Below are 21,704 nucleotides of genomic sequence, written 5' to 3'. Positions count from 1 at the left end.
AAAACCAGAGATTGAAATGAGCACAGATACCGTTCCATAAGCCAAATATTTAATAGACAAGAGCTACTCCTTGCTCAACGAAGTGGACACAACACCACATATTAAACGCCTAAGAATATACCTGACTAGTAAGAATCTTAAAACCTATGGATTTATATGTCTCCGAAAGAGAATCAAGCATGTGTACAGCGGTATAAACGCAGCTGTGATAGGATTGGTGAGGTTCGGTGAGCAAATGCAGACCCTTTGAAGTCATATTGCATGGTACCCATTCCATGGGTCTCAACTCTTTAGGTTTAAGGGATTCTTCCTTCAGCTAAATCATGCATGTGGAACCCAAAGTATGATCCACCATGTGATCGGGAAACATGTTCAAATGTGTCTCAGTTTTTGTCCTCTGGTACTTGGGTGCAACATTTCAGATGCTTTACTAACACTCTGCCCACTTGGAGAGTCAGTGCCTTTAACCTCTTGTTTGGCCCAGTTGAAATTTCTGAGGAAGATGAACAGGAATACGGAGAACCAATGAGAGACTAGCTGGAGGTGTCTGGACGGGCAAATTTAACTCTCATTTCCCACCAGGAAGAGGAATTAACCAAAGGCTCAGCCTGCCGTGCCGGAACCACACTAGGTCCTGAAGCAATCCTGCGGTGTTGCGGCCAGCTCACAAGAAGCGAGTTGAAGAAAGGAGTTCAGGCACACTGTAATTCACAAACCTGCAGAGTTATAAATGACAGCTATCATCCAAAAATATATTGAAGTAAGGCAGCCAAGAGGACTTGAAAGTGGGGCAGAATTGCAGGAAACTGATTTCAGGAGGTAGACTGGAATTGCATTTAAAGCATAGAAAAAGAGGCAGAACGTCCACAATGATGCACTTGGCCAAAAAGTGCGTATGCGTTTTTTCCGGAATATATTCAGTAAAAACGCATAGGCACTTTTTGGCCAATTAAGCACTCTTGCAAAGGAAATCTGCACTACAATGAAGTCTCACTTCCCCCTGGTAAAAAGGGCCATCTGAAAAAAGTGTAAAATCCAGAAAGGCACGCCAGGCCATGGAGAACTGGGTGCCTTGTTATGCTGATGGGCGGGATGTAAATTGCCAACAGCCACTCTGGAGAAGTGTATGGTGTTTCCTGAAACATCTAAAAAACAAAGCAACAGAGCCTAGGGCACTTCCACTTATGGTCCTATAGCTTAGGGAAATTAAAATCAAAAAGACACAGCTACCCCAAAGTTAGGGACAGCTCTGTTTAGAAGAACCCTGTTTACGGTACAAGTTCAATAGCGCGGAAAGCGAAAAATGGATAAAGAGTTTGTGGTACTTACGTACAATGCAATATCACTCAGCAGTGAAATCTATGTCATCAGGCCCGTAGCAGCATAATGAGTGGATTCAGGTACGATGATTCTAAGTGAAATAAGTCACACAGAAAAAGAAACATCATAAGATATCACTAATACACAGAATGTAAACTTGGCTACACAGGAACTGAATTACAAAACAGAACAGTGTCTCAAATGTAGAAAACCAACTTATGCTTGCTTAAGGGGAAAGGTGAGTTGGGGTGCTGCATAAAACCAGAGATTGAAATTAGCACAGATATTGTTCCATAAGCCAAATATGTAATAGACAAGAGCTACTCCTTGCTCAACGAAGTGGACACAACACCTCATATTAAACGCCTAAGAATATACCTGACTAGTAAGAATCTTAAAACCTATGGATTTATATGTCTCCGAAAGAGAAAGAAGCGTGTGTACAGCGGCATAAACGCAGCAGTGATAGGATTGGTGAGCTTCGGTGAGCAAACGTAGACCCTTTGAAGTCATATTGCATGGTACCCATTCCATGGGTCTCAACTCTCCAGGTTTAAGGGATTCTTCCTTCAGCTAAAACATGCATGTGGAACCCAGAGTATGATCCACCGTGTGATCGGGAAACATGTTAAAATGTGTCTCAGGTTTTGTCCCCTGGTACTCGGGTGCAACATTCCATACACTTTACTAACACTCTGCCCACTTGGAGAGTCAGTGCCTTTAACCTCCTGTTTGGCCCAGTTGCAATTTCTGCGGAAGATGAACAGGAATAGGGAGAACCCATGAGAGACTAGCTGGAGGTGTCTGGACGGGCAAATTTAACTCTCATTTCCCACCAGGAAGAGGAATTAACCAAAGGCTCAGCCTGCCGTGCCGGAACCACACTAGGTCCTGAAGCAATCCTGTGGTGTTGCGGCCTGCTCACAACAAAGCGAGGTGAAGGAAGGAGCTCAGGGGCACTGTAATTCACAAACCTGCAGAGTTATAAAGGACAGCTATCGTCCAAAAATATATTGAAGTAAGGCTGCCAAGAGGACTTGAAAGTGGGGCAGAATTGCAGGAAACCGATTTCAGGAGGTAGACTGGAATTGCATATAAAGCATAGGAAAAGAGGCAGAACGCCCACAATGATGCACTTGGCCAAAAAGGGCGTATGCGTTTTTTCCTTAATATATTCAGGAAAAAACGCATATGCACTTTTTGGCCAACCAAGCAAGCTTGCAAAGGAAATCTGCACTACAATGAAGTCTCACTGCGTCCCGGTCAAAAGGGCAATCTGAAAAAAGTGTAAAATCCAGAAAGGCAGGACAGGCCATGGAGAACTGGGAGCCTTGTTATGCTGATGGGCGGGATGTAAATTGCCAACAGCCACTCTGGAGAAGTGTATGGTGTTTCCTGAAACATCCAAAAAGGAAGCAACAGAGCCTAGGGCACTTCCACTTATGGTCCTATAGATTAGGGAAATTAAAATCAAAAAGACACAGCCACCCCAAAGTTTGGGATGGCTCTGTTTACAAGAACCTCGTTTACGGTACAAGTTCAATGTCGCAGAAAGCGAAAAATGGATAAAGAAGTTGTGGTACTTACGTACAATGCAATATCACTCAGCAATGAAATCTATGTCATCAGGCCCGTAGCAGCATAATGAGTGGATTCAGGTACGATGATTCTAAGTGAAATAAGTCACACAGAAAAAGAAACATCATAAGATATCACTACTACACGGAATGTAAACGTGGCTACACAGGAACTGAATTACAAAACAGAAAAGGGTCTCAAATGTAGAAAACCAACTTATGCTTGCTTAAGGGGAAAGGTGAGTTGGGGTGCTGCATAAAACCAGAGATTGAAATTAGCACAGATACAATTCCATAAGCCAAATATGTAATAGACAAGAGCTACTCCTTGCTCAACGAAGTGCACTCAACACCTCATATTAAACGCCTAAGAATATAACAGACTAGTAAGAATCTTAAAACCTATGGAGTTATATGTCTCCGAAAGAGAATCAAACGTGTGTACAGTGGCATAAACGCAGCAGAGATAGGATTGGTGAGGTTCGGTGAGCAAATGCAGACCCTTTGAAGTCATATTGCCTGGTACCCATTCCATGGGTCTCAACTCTCCAGGTTTAAGGCATTCTTCCTTCAGCTAAAACATGCATGTGGAACCCAGAGTATGATCCACCGTGTGATCGGGAAACGTGTTCAAATGTGTCTCAGTTTTCGTCCCCTGGTACTCGGGTGCAACATTCCAGACGCTTTACTAACACTCCCCACTTGGAGAGTCAGGGCCTTTAACCTCCTCTTTGGCCCAGTTTGCAATTTCTGTGGAAGATGAACAGGAATAGGGAGAACACATGAGCGACTAGCTGGAGGTGTCTGGACGGGCAAATTTAACTCTCATTTCCCACCAGGAAGAGGAATTAAAAAAACGCTCAGTGTGCCATGCCAGAACCACACTAGGCCTTGAAACAATCCTGTGGTGTTGCGGCCACCTCACAAGAAAGCGAGTTGAAGGAAGGAGCTCAGGGACACTGTAATTCACAAACCTGCAGAGTTATAAATGACAGCTATCGTCCAAAAATATATTGAAGTAAGGCTGCCAAGAGGACTTGAAAGCGGGGCAGAATTGCAGGAAACCGATTTCAGGAGGTAGACTGGAATTGCATGTAAAGTATAGGAAAACAGGCAGAACGTCCACAATGATGCACTTGGCCAAAAAGGGCGTATGTGTTTTTTCCTGAATATATTCAGGAGAAAACGCATACGAACTTTTTGGCCAACCAAGCAAGCTTGCAAAGGAAATCTGCACTACAATGAAGTCTCACTGCCCCCCGGTCAAAAGGGCCATCTGAAAAAAGTGTAAAATCCAGAAAGGCAGGACAGGCCATGGAGAACTGGGAGCCTTGTCATGCTGATGGGCGGGACGTAAATAGCCAACAGCCACTCTGGAGAAGTGTATGGTGTTTCCTGAAACATCTACAAAACAAAGCAACAGAGCATAGGGCACTTCCACTTATGGTCCTATAGCTTAGGGAAATTAAAATCAAAACGACACAGCCACCCCAAAGTTTGGGATGGCTCTGTTTACAAGAACCTCGTTTACGGTACAAGTTCAATATCACAAAAAACGAAAAATGGATAAAGATGTTCTGTTACTTATGTACAATGCAATATCACTCAGCAATGAAATCTATGTCATCAGGCCCATAGCAACATAATGAGTGGATTCAGGTACGATGATTCTAAGTGAAATAAGTCACACAGAAAAAGAAACATCATAAGATATCACTACTACACGGAATGTAAACTTGGCTACACAGGAACTGAATTACAAAACAGAACAGGGTCTCAAATGTAGAACAACAGCTTATGCTTGCTTAAGGGGAAAGGTGAGTTGGGGTGCTGCATAAAACCAGAGATTGAAATTAGCACATATACTGTTCCATAAGCCAAATATATAATAGACAAGAGCTACTCCTTGCTCAAAGAAGTGGACTCAACACCACATATTAAACGCGTAACAATATACCTGACTAGAAAGAATCTTAAAACCTATGGATTTATATGTCTCCGAAAGAGAATCAAGCGTGTGTACAGCGGCATAAATGCAGCAGTGATAAGATTGGTGACGTTCGGTGAGCAAATGCAGACCCTTTGAAGTCATATTGCCTGGTACCTATTCCATGGGTCTCAACTCTTCAGGTTTAAGGGATACTTCCTTCAGCTAAAACATGCATGTGGAACCCAGAGTATGATCCACCGTTTGATCGGGAAACGTGTTCAAATGTGTCTCAGTTTTCGTCCCCTGGTACTCGGGTGCAACATTCCAGACGCTTTACTAACACTCTCCCCACTTGGAGAGTCAGTGCCTTTAAACTCCTGTTTGGCCCAGTTTGCAATTTCTGCGGAAAATGAACAGGAATAGGGAGAACCAATGAGAGACTAGCTGGAGGTGTCTGGACGGGCAAATTTAACTCTCATTTCCCACCAGGAAGAGGAATTAACCAAAGGCTCAGCCTGCCGTGCCGGAACCACACTAGGTCCTGAAGCAATCCTGCGGTGTTGCGGCCAGCTCACAAGAAGCGAGTTGAAGAAAGGAGTTCAGGCACACTGTAATTCACAAACCTGCAGAGTTATAAATGACAGCTATCATCCAAAAATATATTGAAGTAAGGCAGCCAAGAGGACTTGAAAGTGGGGCAGAATTGCAGGAAACTGATTTCAGGAGGTAGACTGGAATTGCATTTAAAGCATAGAAAAAGAGGCAGAACGTCCACAATGATGCACTTGGCCAAAAAGTGCGTATGCGTTTTTTCCGGAATATATTCAGTAAAAACGCATAGGCACTTTTTGGCCAATTAAGCACTCTTGCAAAGGAAATCTGCACTACAATGAAGTCTCACTTCCCCCTGGTAAAAAGGGCCATCTGAAAAAAGTGTAAAATCCAGAAAGGCACGCCAGGCCATGGAGAACTGGGTGCCTTGTTATGCTGATGGGCGGGATGTAAATTGCCAACAGCCACTCTGGAGAAGTGTATGGTGTTTCCTGAAACATCTAAAAAACAAAGCAACAGAGCCTAGGGCACTTCCACTTATGGTCCTATAGCTTAGGGAAATTAAAATCAAAAAGACACAGCTACCCCAAAGTTAGGGACAGCTCTGTTTAGAAGAACCCTGTTTACGGTACAAGTTCAATAGCGCGGAAAGCGAAAAATGGATAAAGAGTTTGTGGTACTTACGTACAATGCAATATCACTCAGCAGTGAAATCTATGTCATCAGGCCCGTAGCAGCATAATGAGTGGATTCAGGTACGATGATTCTAAGTGAAATAAGTCACACAGAAAAAGAAACATCATAAGATATCACTAATACACAGAATGTAAACTTGGCTACACAGGAACTGAATTACAAAACAGAACAGTGTCTCAAATGTAGAAAACCAACTTATGCTTGCTTAAGGGGAAAGGTGAGTTGGGGTGCTGCATAAAACCAGAGATTGAAATTAGCACAGATATTGTTCCATAAGCCAAATATGTAATAGACAAGAGCTACTCCTTGCTCAACGAAGTGGACACAACACCTCATATTAAACGCCTAAGAATATACCTGACTAGTAAGAATCTTAAAACCTATGGATTTATATGTCTCCGAAAGAGAAAGAAGCGTGTGTACAGCGGCATAAACGCAGCAGTGATAGGATTGGTGAGCTTCGGTGAGCAAACGTAGACCCTTTGAAGTCATATTGCATGGTACCCATTCCATGGGTCTCAACTCTCCAGGTTTAAGGGATTCTTCCTTCAGCTAAAACATGCATGTGGAACCCAGAGTATGATCCACCGTGTGATCGGGAAACATGTTAAAATGTGTCTCAGGTTTTGTCCCCTGGTACTCGGGTGCAACATTCCATACACTTTACTAACACTCTGCCCACTTGGAGAGTCAGTGCCTTTAACCTCCTGTTTGGCCCAGTTGCAATTTCTGCGGAAGATGAACAGGAATAGGGAGAACCCATGAGAGACTAGCTGGAGGTGTCTGGACGGGCAAATTTAACTCTCATTTCCCACCAGGAAGAGGAATTAACCAAAGGCTCAGCCTGCCGTGCCGGAACCACACTAGGTCCTGAAGCAATCCTGTGGTGTTGCGGCCTGCTCACAACAAAGCGAGGTGAAGGAAGGAGCTCAGGGGCACTGTAATTCACAAACCTGCAGAGTTATAAAGGACAGCTATCGTCCAAAAATATATTGAAGTAAGGCTGCCAAGAGGACTTGAAAGTGGGGCAGAATTGCAGGAAACCGATTTCAGGAGGTAGACTGGAATTGCATATAAAGCATAGGAAAAGAGGCAGAACGCCCACAATGATGCACTTGGCCAAAAAGGGCGTATGCGTTTTTTCCTTAATATATTCAGGAAAAAACGCATATGCACTTTTTGGCCAACCAAGCAAGCTTGCAAAGGAAATCTGCACTACAATGAAGTCTCACTGCGTCCCGGTCAAAAGGGCAATCTGAAAAAAGTGTAAAATCCAGAAAGGCAGGACAGGCCATGGAGAACTGGGAGCCTTGTTATGCTGATGGGCGGGATGTAAATTGCCAACAGCCACTCTGGAGAAGTGTATGGTGTTTCCTGAAACATCCAAAAAGGAAGCAACAGAGCCTAGGGCACTTCCACTTATGGTCCTATAGATTAGGGAAATTAAAATCAAAAAGACACAGCCACCCCAAAGTTTGGGATGGCTCTGTTTACAAGAACCTCGTTTACGGTACAAGTTCAATGTCGCAGAAAGCGAAAAATGGATAAAGAAGTTGTGGTACTTACGTACAATGCAATATCACTCAGCAATGAAATCTATGTCATCAGGCCCGTAGCAGCATAATGAGTGGATTCAGGTACGATGATTCTAAGTGAAATAAGTCACACAGAAAAAGAAACATCATAAGATATCACTACTACACGGAATGTAAACGTGGCTACACAGGAACTGAATTACAAAACAGAAAAGGGTCTCAAATGTAGAAAACCAACTTATGCTTGCTTAAGGGGAAAGGTGAGTTGGGGTGCTGCATAAAACCAGAGATTGAAATTAGCACAGATACAATTCCATAAGCCAAATATGTAATAGACAAGAGCTACTCCTTGCTCAACGAAGTGCACTCAACACCTCATATTAAACGCCTAAGAATATAACAGACTAGTAAGAATCTTAAAACCTATGGAGTTATATGTCTCCGAAAGAGAATCAAACGTGTGTACAGTGGCATAAACGCAGCAGAGATAGGATTGGTGAGGTTCGGTGAGCAAATGCAGACCCTTTGAAGTCATATTGCCTGGTACCCATTCCATGGGTCTCAACTCTCCAGGTTTAAGGCATTCTTCCTTCAGCTAAAACATGCATGTGGAACCCAGAGTATGATCCACCGTGTGATCGGGAAACGTGTTCAAATGTGTCTCAGTTTTCGTCCCCTGGTACTCGGGTGCAACATTCCAGACGCTTTACTAACACTCCCCACTTGGAGAGTCAGGGCCTTTAACCTCCTCTTTGGCCCAGTTTGCAATTTCTGTGGAAGATGAACAGGAATAGGGAGAACACATGAGCGACTAGCTGGAGGTGTCTGGACGGGCAAATTTAACTCTCATTTCCCACCAGGAAGAGGAATTAAAAAAACGCTCAGTGTGCCATGCCAGAACCACACTAGGCCTTGAAACAATCCTGTGGTGTTGCGGCCACCTCACAAGAAAGCGAGTTGAAGGAAGGAGCTCAGGGACACTGTAATTCACAAACCTGCAGAGTTATAAATGACAGCTATCGTCCAAAAATATATTGAAGTAAGGCTGCCAAGAGGACTTGAAAGCGGGGCAGAATTGCAGGAAACCGATTTCAGGAGGTAGACTGGAATTGCATGTAAAGTATAGGAAAACAGGCAGAACGTCCACAATGATGCACTTGGCCAAAAAGGGCGTATGTGTTTTTTCCTGAATATATTCAGGAGAAAACGCATACGAACTTTTTGGCCAACCAAGCAAGCTTGCAAAGGAAATCTGCACTACAATGAAGTCTCACTGCCCCCCGGTCAAAAGGGCCATCTGAAAAAAGTGTAAAATCCAGAAAGGCAGGACAGGCCATGGAGAACTGGGAGCCTTGTCATGCTGATGGGCGGGACGTAAATAGCCAACAGCCACTCTGGAGAAGTGTATGGTGTTTCCTGAAACATCTACAAAACAAAGCAACAGAGCATAGGGCACTTCCACTTATGGTCCTATAGCTTAGGGAAATTAAAATCAAAACGACACAGCCACCCCAAAGTTTGGGATGGCTCTGTTTACAAGAACCTCGTTTACGGTACAAGTTCAATATCACAAAAAACGAAAAATGGATAAAGATGTTCTGTTACTTATGTACAATGCAATATCACTCAGCAATGAAATCTATGTCATCAGGCCCATAGCAACATAATGAGTGGATTCAGGTACGATGATTCTAAGTGAAATAAGTCACACAGAAAAAGAAACATCATAAGATATCACTACTACACGGAATGTAAACTTGGCTACACAGGAACTGAATTACAAAACAGAACAGGGTCTCAAATGTAGAACAACAGCTTATGCTTGCTTAAGGGGAAAGGTGAGTTGGGGTGCTGCATAAAACCAGAGATTGAAATTAGCACATATACTGTTCCATAAGCCAAATATATAATAGACAAGAGCTACTCCTTGCTCAAAGAAGTGGACTCAACACCACATATTAAACGCGTAACAATATACCTGACTAGAAAGAATCTTAAAACCTATGGATTTATATGTCTCCGAAAGAGAATCAAGCGTGTGTACAGCGGCATAAATGCAGCAGTGATAAGATTGGTGACGTTCGGTGAGCAAATGCAGACCCTTTGAAGTCATATTGCCTGGTACCTATTCCATGGGTCTCAACTCTTCAGGTTTAAGGGATACTTCCTTCAGCTAAAACATGCATGTGGAACCCAGAGTATGATCCACCGTTTGATCGGGAAACGTGTTCAAATGTGTCTCAGTTTTCGTCCCCTGGTACTCGGGTGCAACATTCCAGACGCTTTACTAACACTCTCCCCACTTGGAGAGTCAGTGCCTTTAAACTCCTGTTTGGCCCAGTTTGCAATTTCTGCGGAAAATGAACAGGAATAGGGAGAACCAATGAGAGACTAGCTGGAGGTGTCTGGACGGGCAAATTTAACTCTCATTTCCCACCAGGAAGAGGAATTAACCAAAGGCTCAGCGTGTCATGCCAGAAACACACTAGGGACTGAAGCAAGCCTGTGGTGTTGCGGCCAGCTCTCAAGAAAGCGAGTTGAAGGAAGGAGCTCAGGGGCACTGTAATTCACAAACCTGCAGAGTTATAAATGACAGCTATCGTCCAAAAATATATTGAAGTAAGGCTGCCAAGAGGACTTGAAAGTGGGGCAGAATTGCAGGAAACCGATTTCAGGAGGTAGACTGGAATTGCATGTAAAGCATAGGAAAATAGACAGAACGTCCACAATGATGAACTTGGCCAAAAAGGGCGTATGCGTTTTTTGCCGAATATATTCAGGAAAAAATGCATACGCACTTTTTGGCCAACCAAGCCAGCCTGCCAAGGAAATCTGCACTACAATGAAGTCTCTCTGTGCCCCGGTCAAAAGGGCCATCTGAAAAAAGTGTAAAATCCAGAAAGGCACGACAGGCCATGGAGAACTGGGAGCCTTGTCATGCTGATGGGCGGGATGTAAACTGCCAACAGCCACTCTGGAGATGTGTATGGTGTTTCCTGAAACATCTAAAAAACCAAGCAACAGAGCCTAGGGCACTTCCACTTATGGTCCTATAGCTTAGGGAAATTAAAATCAAAAAGACACAGCCACCCCAAAGTTTGGGACGGCTCTGTTTACAAGAACCTCGTTTATGGTACAAGTTCAATATCACAGAAAGCAAAAAATGGATAAAGAAGTTGTGGTACTTACGTACAATTCAATATCACTCAGCAATGAAATCTATGTCATCAGGCACGTAGCAGCATAATGAGTGGATTCAGGTACAATGATTCTAACTGAAATAAGTCACACAGAAAAATAAACATCATAAGATATCACTAATACACGGAATGTAAACTTGGCTACACAGGAACTGAATTACAAAACAGAACAGGGTCTCAAATGTAGAAAACCAACTCATGCTTGCTTAAGGGGAAAGGTGAGTTGGGTTGCTGCATAAAACCAGAGATTGAAATTAGCACAGATACCGTTCCATAAGCCAAATATGTAATAGACAAGAGCTACTCCTTGCTCAAAGAAGTGGACTCAACACCCCATATTAAACGCATAACAATATACCTGACTAGTAAGAATCTTAAAACATATGGATTTATATGTCTCCAAAAGAGAATGAAGCGTGTTTACAGTGGCATAAACGCAGCAGTGATAGGATTGGTGAGGTTCGGTGAGCAAATGCAGACCCTTTGAAGTCATAATGCATGGTACCCATTCCATGGGTCTCAACCCTCCAGGTTTAAGGGATTCTTCCTTCAGCTAAAACATGCATGTGGAACCCAGAGTATGATCCACCGTGTGATCGGGAAACTTGTTCTAATCTGTCTCAGTTTTCGTACCTGGTACTCGGGTGCAACATTCCAGACGCTTTACTAACACTCTCCCACTTGGAGAGTCAGTGCCTTTAACCTCCTCTTTGACCCAGTTTGCAATTTGTGCGTAAGATGAACAGGAATAGGGAGAACCCATGAGAGACTAGCTGGAGGTGTCTGGACGGGCAAATTTAACTCTCAGTTCCCACCAGGAAGAGGAATTAACCAAAGGCTCAGCATGCCATGCCAGAACCACACTAGGGCCTGAAGCAATCCTGCGGTGTTGTGGAGAGCTCACAGAAAGCGAGTGGAAGAAAGGAGCTCAGGGGCACTGTCATTCACAAACCTGCAGAGTTATAAATGACAGCTATGGTCCAAAAATATATTGAAGTAAGACTGCCAAGAGGACTTGAAAGCGGGGCAGAATTGCAGGAAACCGATTTCAGTGGGTACACGTGAGTCGGTCTTAAAGCATAGGAAAAGAGACAGAACTTGGAAAATAATGCACTTGGCAAAAAAGGGCATATGTGTTTTATCCAGAGCTCTCATAACTGAGGGGAAGAGATTCCCAGCAGGCTCCAACTGCCACCTGAGGGCTCACGTTGCCAAGGCAACGTGAGCAAGCCAGGCAGGAGTTACCTTACAGCAGAGGTCCCACCTCACAGAAGGGTGAGAAACCCAGCCAACATCAGACTCTCACCAGAGGGCCCACATCACCAAGGGGATGGGAACCAGGCAGGTGTGTCTTCACACCAGTGGGGCCACATCATCGAAAGGTGAGGTACTCAGCACATGTGTCCTCAAACCAGAGGACCCACATCCCCAAGGGCCTCGGAGTGAGGCAGGCAGGAGTAGCCTCACAACACTGGGCCCATAGAATAAAAAAGTGAGGAATCCAGCAGTTGGAACCTCCCAGCAGGTGGCCCAGAGCACCGAGGCTATGGGATCCAGGCCACAGTGAACTCACAGAAGAGGGCCCATGTCATGAAACTGAGCAACCCAGCCATTGGGACCTCAGAGCAGGAGGCCCCCATCCCCATGGGGATGGAAATCTGGTAGGAGTGTCCTCGCACCACTGAGAACGTATCAGAAAATTTTGGGCGACCAGCAGTTAAGGCCTGACGCCAGAGGACCCTCATCACCAAGGGAAGGAGGCTCCCAGCAAGCTCCAACTGCCACCAGAGGGCTGACGTCGCCAAGGCGATGTGTGCCAACCAGGCACAAATGACCTCACAGCAGATGGCCCACCTCAGAGAAGTGTGACGAACCCAGTCAGGATCAGACTCGCACCAGAGGGCCCACATCACCAAGGGGATGGGAACCAGGCAGGAGTGTCCCCACACCAGTGGGACAACATCATCGAAAGGTGAGGATCCCAGCACATGTAGCCTCAAACCAGAGGAACCACATCACCAAGGGGTTCAGAATTAAGCTGGCAGGACCGGCCTCACAACACTGGGCCCATAGAATAAAAAAGTGAGGAATCCAGCAGTTGGAACCTCCCAGCAGGTGGCCCAGAGCACCGAGGCTATGGGATCCAGGCCACAGTGAACTCACAGAAGAGGGCCCACATCATGAACCTGTGAGCAGCCCAGCCGTTGGGACCTCAGAACAGAAGGCCCACATCCCCATTGGGATGGGAACCTGGCAGAAGTGGCTTCGCACCTCTTAGCACATATCAGAAAATGTTAGGAGCCCAGCAGTTAGGGCCTGACGCCAGGGGGCCCTCATAACTGAGGGGAGGAGACTCCCAGCAAGTTCCAACTGCCAACAGAGGGCCCACATCTACAAGGTGGCATGCGCCAGCCAGGCAGTAGTGACCTCACAGCAGAGGGCTTATCTCACAGAAGGGTGAGGAACCGAGGCAGGATGAGACTCTCGCCAGAGGGCTCACAACACCAAGGGGTTGGGAACCAGTCAGGACTGTCCTCCCACCAGTGGGGCCACATCATCGAAAGGTGAGGAACCCAGCACATGCGGCCTCATATCAGAGGACATACATCACAAAGGGGATGGGAGTGAGGCAGGTAGGAGTAGCCTAAAAACAGAGGGCCCAAAGAATAAAAAAGGTGAGGAATCCAGCATTTGGAACCTCCCAGCAGGCGGCCGAGAGCACAGAAGCTATGGGATGCAGGCAGGAGTGAACTAACACCAGAGAGCCCACATCATGAAACTGTGAGCAACCCAGGCGTTGGGACCTCGAAGCAGAAAACCCACATCCCCATGGGGATGGGAACCTGACAGGAGTGTCCTGGCATCACTGGGCTCACATCAGAAAACGTGGGGAGCCCAGCAGTTAGGGAATGATGATAGAGGGCCATCATTACCAAGGGCAGGAGGCTCCCAGCAGGTTCCATGTGCCAACAGAGGGCCCACGTCACCAAGGTGATGTGTGCAAGTCAGGCAGGATTGACCTCAAAGCAGACGGCCTACCTCACAGAAGAGTGAGGAACCCAGGCAGGATAAGACTGTCACCAGAAGGCCCACATCACCAAGGGGATGGGAACCAGGCAGGAGTGTCCTCACACCAGTGGGGCCACATCATTGAAAGTTGCGGAACCCAGCACATGTGGCCTCAAACCAGAGGACCCACATCACGAAGGGGTTGCGAGTGAGGCAGGCAGGAGGAGTATCACAACACAGGACCCATAGAATACAAAAGTTGAGGAATCGAGCAGTTGGAACCTCCCAGCAGGCGGCCCAGAGCACAGAGGCTATGGCATCCAGGCCAGAGTGAACTAACAGCACAGAGCCCACATCATGAAACTGTGAACAACCCAGCCGTTGGGACCTCAGAGCAGAAGGCCCACATCCCAATGGGGATGTGAACCTGGCTGGAGTGTCCTCGAACCACTGGGCGCACATCACAAAATGTGGGGAGCCCAGCAGTTAGGACCTGATGCCAGAGGGCCCTCATCACCGAGGGGAGGAGGCTCCCAGCAGGCTCCAAGTGCCACCAGAGCACTCATGTCCACAAGGCGAGGTGAGCAAGCCAGGTAGGAGTGACCTCACAGCAGACGGCCCACCTCACAGAAGGGTGAGGAACCCAGCCAGGATCAGACTCTCAACAGAGGGCCCACGTCACCAAGGGGATGTGAACCAGGCAGGAGTCTCCTAAGACTATTGGTCCCACATCATCGAAAGGTGAGGAACCCAGCACATGTGGCCTCAAACCAGAGGACACACATCACGAAGGGGCTGGGAGTGAGGCAGGCAGGAGGATCCTCACAACAGAGGGCCTAAAAAATTAAAAAAGTGAGGAATCCAGCAGTTGGAACCTCCCAGCAGGCGGCCAAGAGCACAGAGGCTATGAGATCCAGGCCACAGTGAACTAACACCAGAGAGCCCACATCATGAAATTCTGATCAACCCAGCCGTTGGAACCTCAGAGCAGAAGGCCCACTTCCCCATGGAGATGGGAACCTAAGAGGAGTGCCCAACCATCACTGGGCTCACTAAGAAAATTTGGGGAGCCCAGCAGTTAGGGCCTGACATCAGAGGGCCCTCATCACAGAGGTGAGGAGGCTCCCAGCAGGGTCCAAGTGCCACCAGAGGGCTCATGTCAACAAGGTGAGGTGAGCAAGCCAGGCAAGAGTTACCTGATAGTAGAGGGCCCACCTCACAGATGGGTGAGGAACCCAGCCAGGATCAGACTCTCACCAGAGGACCCACATCACAAAGGGGATGGGAACCAGTCAGGATTATCCTCACACCAGTGGGGCCTCATTATCTTAAGGTGAGGAACCCAGCACATGTGTCCTCAAACCACAGGACCCACATCACCAAGGGCCTTGGAGTGAGGCAGGCAGGAGTAGCCTCACAACACAGGGCACATAATATAAAAAACGTGAGGATTTCAGCATTTAGACCTTCCAGCAGGCGGCTCAGAACACCGAGGCTATGGGATCCAGGCCGCAGTGAACTCACAGCAGAGGGCCCACATCATAAAACTGTGAGCAACCCAGGCGTTGGGACCTCAGCACAGAAGGCCCACATCCCCATGGGAATGGGAACCTGGCAGGAGTGTCCTCGCACCACTGGGCGCACATCAGAAAATGTGGGGAGCCCACCATTTAGGGCCTGACGCCAGAGGGCCGTCATCACCGAGGAGAGGAGGCACCCTGCATGCTCCAACAGCCACCAGATGGCTCACGTCTCCAAGATGACGTGTACCAGCCAGGCAGGAGTGACCTCACAGCAGAGGGCCTACCTCACAGAACGTTGAGGAACCCAGCCACGATTAGACTCTCGCCAGAGGGCCCACCTCACCAAGGGGATGGGAACCAGGCAGGAGTGTCCTCACACGAGTGGGGCCACATCATCGAAAGGTGAGGAACGCAGCACATCTGACCTCAAGCAATAGGACAGTTATCACCAAGGGGCTGGCAGTGAGGCAGGCAGGAGGAGCCTCACAACAGAGGGCACATAGAATAAAAAAGTTGAGGAATCCAGCAGTTGGAACCTCCCAGCAGGCAGCTCAGAGCACCGATGATAAGGGATCCTTGCCGGAGTGAACTCACAGCAGAGGACCCACATCATGGTACTGTTTGCAAGCCAGCCGTTTTGACCTCAGAGCAGAAGGCCCATATCCTCATGGGGATGGGAACCTGGCAAGAGTGTCCTCACTCACTTGGCGCACATCAGAAAATGTGGGGAGCCCAGCAGTTATGGCCTAAGGCAAGAGGGCCCTCATCACCGAGGGGAGGAGGATCCCAGCACACTCCAACTGCCACCAGAGGGCCCACGTCGCCAAGGTGACGTGTGCCAGACAGGCATGATTGACCTCACAGCAGGGGGCCCACCTCACAGAAGGGTGAGGAACCCAGCCAAGATCAGACTCTCACCTGAGGGCCCACATCAGCAAGGGGATGGGAACCAGTCAGGACTGTCTTCCCTCCAGTGGGGCCACATCATCGAAAGGTGCGGAACCCAGCACATGTGGCCTCAAATCAGAGGACACATATCACAAAGGGAATGGGAGTGAGGCAGGCAGGAGTAGCCTAAAAACAGAGGGCCCAAAGAATAAAAAAGGTGAGGAATCCAGCAGTTGGAACCTCCCAGCAGGCGACCAAGAGCACAGAAGTTATGGGATGCAGGCAGGAGTGAACTAACAGCAGAGGGCCCACATCATGAAACTGTGAGCAACACATGCGTTGGGACCTCAGAGCAGAAGGCCCACATCCCAATGGGGATGTGAACCTGGCTGGAGTGTCCTCGCACCACTGGGCGCACATCACAAAATGTGGGGAGCCCAGCAGTTAGGGACTGACGCCAGAGGGCCCTCATCACCGAGGGGAGGAGGCTCCCAGCAGGCTCCAAATGCCACCAGAGGGCTCATGTCCACAAGGCGAGGTGAGCAAGCCAGGCAGGAGTGACCTCACAGCAGACGGCCCACCTCACAGATGGGTGAGGAACCCAGCCAGGATCAGACTCTCAACAGAGGGCCCACATCACCAAGGGGATGTGAACCAGGCAGGAGTCTCCTAAGACCATGGTCCCACATGATCGAAAGGTGAGGAACCCAGCACATGTGGCCTCAAACCAGAGGACACACATCACGAAGGGGCTGGGAGTGAGGCAGGCAGGAGGATCCTCACAACAGAGGGCCCAAAAAATTAAAAAAGTGAGGAATCCAGCAGTTGGAACCTCCCAGCAGGCGGCCAAGAGCACAGAGGCTATGGGATCCTGGCCTCTGTGAACTAACACCAGAGAGCCCACATCATGAAAATGTGAACAACCCAGCCGTTGGGACCTCCGAGCAGAAGGCCCACATCCCCATGGAGATGGGATCCTAAGAGGAGTGCCCAAGCATCATTGGGCTCACTAAGAAAAGTTGGTGAGGCCAGCAGTTAGGGCCTGACCCAAGAGGGCCCTCATCACTGGTGGGAGGAGATTCCCAGCACGCTCCAACTGCCACCACACGGCTGACTTCACCAAGGCATTGTGTACCAGCCATGCAGGAGTGACCTATCAGCAGAGGGTCTCCCTCACAGAAGGGTGAGGAACACAGCCAGGAACAGACTCTCACCAGGGGGTCCACATAACCACGTGGATGAGAACCAGGCAGGAGTGTCCTCACACTAGTGGGGCCACATCATCGAAAGGTGAGGACCCCAGCAAAGGTGGCCACAAACCAGAGGACCCACATCACCAAGGGGTTGAGAGTGAGGTAGGTGTCTGGACGGGTATATTTAACACTCATTTCCCACCAGGAAGAGGAATTAACCAAAGGCTCAGCGTGCCCTGCCAGAAGCAGATTAGGGCCTGAAGGAGTCTTGCGGGTTTGCGGCCAGCTGACAAGAAAGCGAGTTGAAGAAAGGAGCTCAGGGGCACTGTCATTCACAAACATGCAGAGTTATAAATGACAGCTATCGTCCAAAAATATATTGAAGTAAGGCTGCCAAGAGGACTTGAAAGTGGGGCAGAATTGCAGGAAACCGATTTCAGGAGGTAGACTGGTATTGCATATAAAGCATAGGAAAAGAGGCAGAACGTCCACAATGATGCACTTGGCCAAACAGGGCGTATGCGTTTTTTCCTGAATATATTCAGGAAAAAATGCATACGCCCTGTTTGGACAACCAAGCAAGCTTGCAAAGGAAATCTGCACTACAATGAAGTCTCACTGCCCCCCGGTCAAAAGGGCCATCTGAAAAAAGTGTAAAATCCAGAAAGACAGGACAGGCCATGGAGAACTGGGAGCCTTGTTATGCTGATGGGCGGGATGTAAATTGTCAACAGCCACTCTGGAGAAGTGTATGGTGTTTCCTGAAACATCTAGAAAACAAAGCAACAGAGCCTAGGGCACTTCCACTTATGGTCCTATAGCTTAGGGAAATTAAAATCAAAAAGACACAGCCACCCCAAAGTTTGGGACGGCTCTGTTTACAAGAACCTCGTTTACGGTACAAGTTCAATTCGCAGAAAGCGAAAAATGGATAAAGAAGTTGTGGTACTTACGTACAATGCAATATCACTCAGCAATGAAATCTATGTCATCAGGTCTGTAACAGCATAATGAGTGAATTCAGGTACGATGATTCTAAGTGAAATAAGTGACACATAATAAGAAACATCATAAGATATCTCTAATAAACGGAATGTAAACTTGGCTACACAGGAACTGAATTACAAAACAGAACAGGGTCTCAAATGTAGAAAACCAACTTATGCTTGCTTAAGGGGAAAGGTGAGTTGGGGTGCTGCATAAAACCAGAGATTGAAATGAGCACAGATGCCGTTCCATAAGCCAAATATGTAATAGACAAGAGCTACTCCTTGCTCAACGAAGTGGACTCAACACCCCATATTAAACGCCTAAGTATACACCTGACTAGTAAGAATCTTACAACCTACGGATTTCTATGTCTCCGAAAGAGAATCAAGCGTGTGTACAGCGGCATAAACGCAGCAGTGATAGGATTGGAGGATCAGTGAGCAAATGTAGACCCTTTGAAGTCATATTGCATGGTACCCATTCCATGGGTCTCAATTCTCCAGGTTTAAGGGATTCTTCCTTCAGCTAAAACATGCATGTGGAACCCAGAGTGTGATCCACCATGTGATCGGGAAATGTGTTCAAATGTTTCTCAGTTTTCATCCCCTGGTACTCTGGTGCAACATTCCAGATGGTTTACTAACACTCTCCCCACTTGGAGAGTCAGTGCCTTTAACCTCCTGTTTGGCCCAGTTTGCAATTTCTGTGGAAGATGAACAGGAATAGGGAGAACCAATGAGAGACTAGCTGGAGGTGTCTGGACGGGCAAATTTAACTCTCATTTCCCACCAGGAAGAGGAATTAACCAAAGGCTTAGCATGCCATGCCGGAAACACACTAAGGCCTGAAGCAATCCTGCGGTGTTGCGGCCAGCTCACAAGAATGCGGGTTGAAGAAAGGAGCTCAGGGGCACTGTCATTGACAAACCTGCAGAGTTATCAATGACAGCTATCGTCCAAAAATATATTGAAGTAAGGCTGCCAAGAGGACTTGAAAGCGGGGCAGAATTGCAGGAAACCGATTTCAGGAGGTAGACTGGAATTGCACGTAAAGCATAGGAAAAGAGGCAGAATGTCCACAATGATACGCTTGGCCAAAAATGGCATATGTGTTTTTTCCTGAATATATTCAGGAAAAAACGCATACGCCCTTTTTGGCCAACCAAGCAAGCTTGCAAAGGAAATCTGCACTACAATGAAGTCTCACTGCCCCCCGGTCAAAAGGGCCATCTGAAAAAAGTGTAAAATCCAGAAAGGCAGGACAGGCCATTGAGAACTGGGAGCCTTGTTATGCTGATGGGCGGGATGTAAATTGCCAACAGCCACTCTGGAGAAGTGTATGGTGTTTCCTGAAACATCTAAAAAACAAAGCAACAGAGCCTAGGGCACTTCCAGTTTTGGTCCTATAGCTTACGGAAATTAAAATCAAAAAGACACAGCCACCCCAAAATTTGGGAAGGCTCTGTTTACAAGAACCTCCTTTACAGTACATGGTCAATATCACAGAAAGCGAAAAATGGATAAAGAAGTTGTGGTACTTACATACAATGCAATATCACTCAGCAATGAAATCTATATCATCAGGCCTGTAGCAGCGTAATGAGTGGATTCAGGTACGATGATGCTAAGTGAAATAAGTCACACAGAAAAAGAAACATCATAAGATATCACTAATACACGGAATGTAAACTTGGCTACACAGGAACTGAATTAAAAAACAGAACAGGGCCTCAAATGTCGAAAACCAACTTATGCTTGCTTAAGGGGTAAGGTGAGTTGGGGTGCTGCATAAAACCAGAGACTGAAATTAGCACAGATACTGTTCCATAAGCCAAATATGTAATAGACAAGAGCTACTGCTTGCTCATCGAAGTGGACACAACATCCCATATTAAACGCCTAATAATATACCTGACTAATAAGAATCTTAACACCTATGGATTTATATGTCTCCGAAAGAGAATCAAGCGTGTGTACAGCGGCATAAACGCAGCAGTGATAGGATTCGTGAGGTTCGGTGAGCAAATGCAGACCCTTTGAAGGCATATTGCATGGTACCCATTCCATGGGTCTCAACTCTCCAGGTTTAAGGGATTCTTCCTTCAGCTAAAACATGCATGTGGAACCCAGAGTATGATCCACCGTGTGATCTGGAAACGTGTTCAAATGTGTCTCAGTTTTCGTCCCCTTGTACTCGGGTGCAACATTCCAGATGCTTTAGTAACACTCTCCCCACTTGGAGAGTCAGTGCCTTTAACCTCCTGTTTGGCCCAGTTTGCAATTTCTGCGGAAAATGAAGAGGAATATGGTGAACCAATGAGAGACTAGCTGGAGGTGTCTGGACGGGCATATTTAACACTCATTTCCCACCAGGAAGAGGAATTAACCAAAGGCTCAGCGTGCCCTGCCAGAAGCAGATTAGGGCCTGAAGCAGTGTTGCGGGTTTGCGGTCAGCTCACAAGAAAGCGAGTTGAAGAAAGGAGCTCAGGGGCCCTGTAATTCACAAACCTGCAGAGTTATAAATGACAGATAACATGCAAAAATATATTGAAGTAAGGCTGCGAAGAGGACTTGAAAGCGGGGCAGAATTTCAGGAAACCGATTTCAGGAGGTAGACTGGATTTGCCTTTAAAGCATAGGAAAAGAGGCAGAACATCGACAATGATGCACTTGGCAAAAAAAGGCGTATGAGTTTGTTCCTGAATATATTCAGGAAAAAGCACATACACACTTTTTGGCAAACCAAGCAAGCTTGCAATGGAAATCCGAACTACTATGAAGTGTCACTTCCCCCTGGTCTAAAGGGCCATCTGAAAAAAGTGTAAAATCCAGAAAGGCAAGATAGGCCATGGGGGAAAAGGAGCCTTGTTATGCTGATGGGCGGGATGTAAACTGCAAACAGCCACTCTGGAGAAGTGTATGGTGTTTCCTGATACATCTGAAAAACAAAACAACAGAGTCTAGGGCATTTCCACTTATGGTCCTATAGCTTAGGGAAATTAAAATCAAAAAGACACAGCCAAAAAAAAAAAAAAAAAGACACAGCCACCCCAAAATTTGGGACAGCTCTGTTTACAGGAACCTCTTCTACTGTACAAGTTAAATATCCCAGAGAACAAATAATTGATAAAGAAATTGCAGTACTTACGTACAACAGAATAGCACTCAGCAATGAAATCTGTGTCACCAGGCCTGTACCATCATAATGAGTGGATTGAGGCACGATGATTCTAAGTGAAATAAGTCACACAGAAAAAGAAACATCATAAGGTATCACTAATACACGGAATGT

At 46.9% G+C, this 21,704-nt stretch overlaps 2 long non-coding RNA genes across 10 annotated transcripts in view; both read right to left on the bottom strand.

The window, feature by feature from the left end:
- The window catches only part of LOC125963531 (uncharacterized), a 1,468,791-nt gene that overhangs the window by 295,349 nt on the left and 1,151,738 nt on the right, over positions 1-21,704 (bottom strand). The gene's annotated exons all lie outside the window — the stretch shown is intronic.
- Positions 1-21,704, bottom strand: part of LOC125963532 (uncharacterized) — a 585,241-nt gene that overhangs the window by 4,958 nt on the left and 558,579 nt on the right. The gene's annotated exons all lie outside the window — the stretch shown is intronic.

Source organism: Orcinus orca, chromosome 2 (genome assembly GCF_937001465.1).
Source record: "Orcinus orca chromosome 2, mOrcOrc1.1, whole genome shotgun sequence".
In the NCBI taxonomy this organism is placed as follows: domain Eukaryota; kingdom Metazoa; phylum Chordata; class Mammalia; order Artiodactyla; family Delphinidae; genus Orcinus; species Orcinus orca.
The sequence above is the reverse complement of the archived record's forward strand: the minus strand, read 5'-3'. Positions and strand labels throughout refer to the sequence as shown.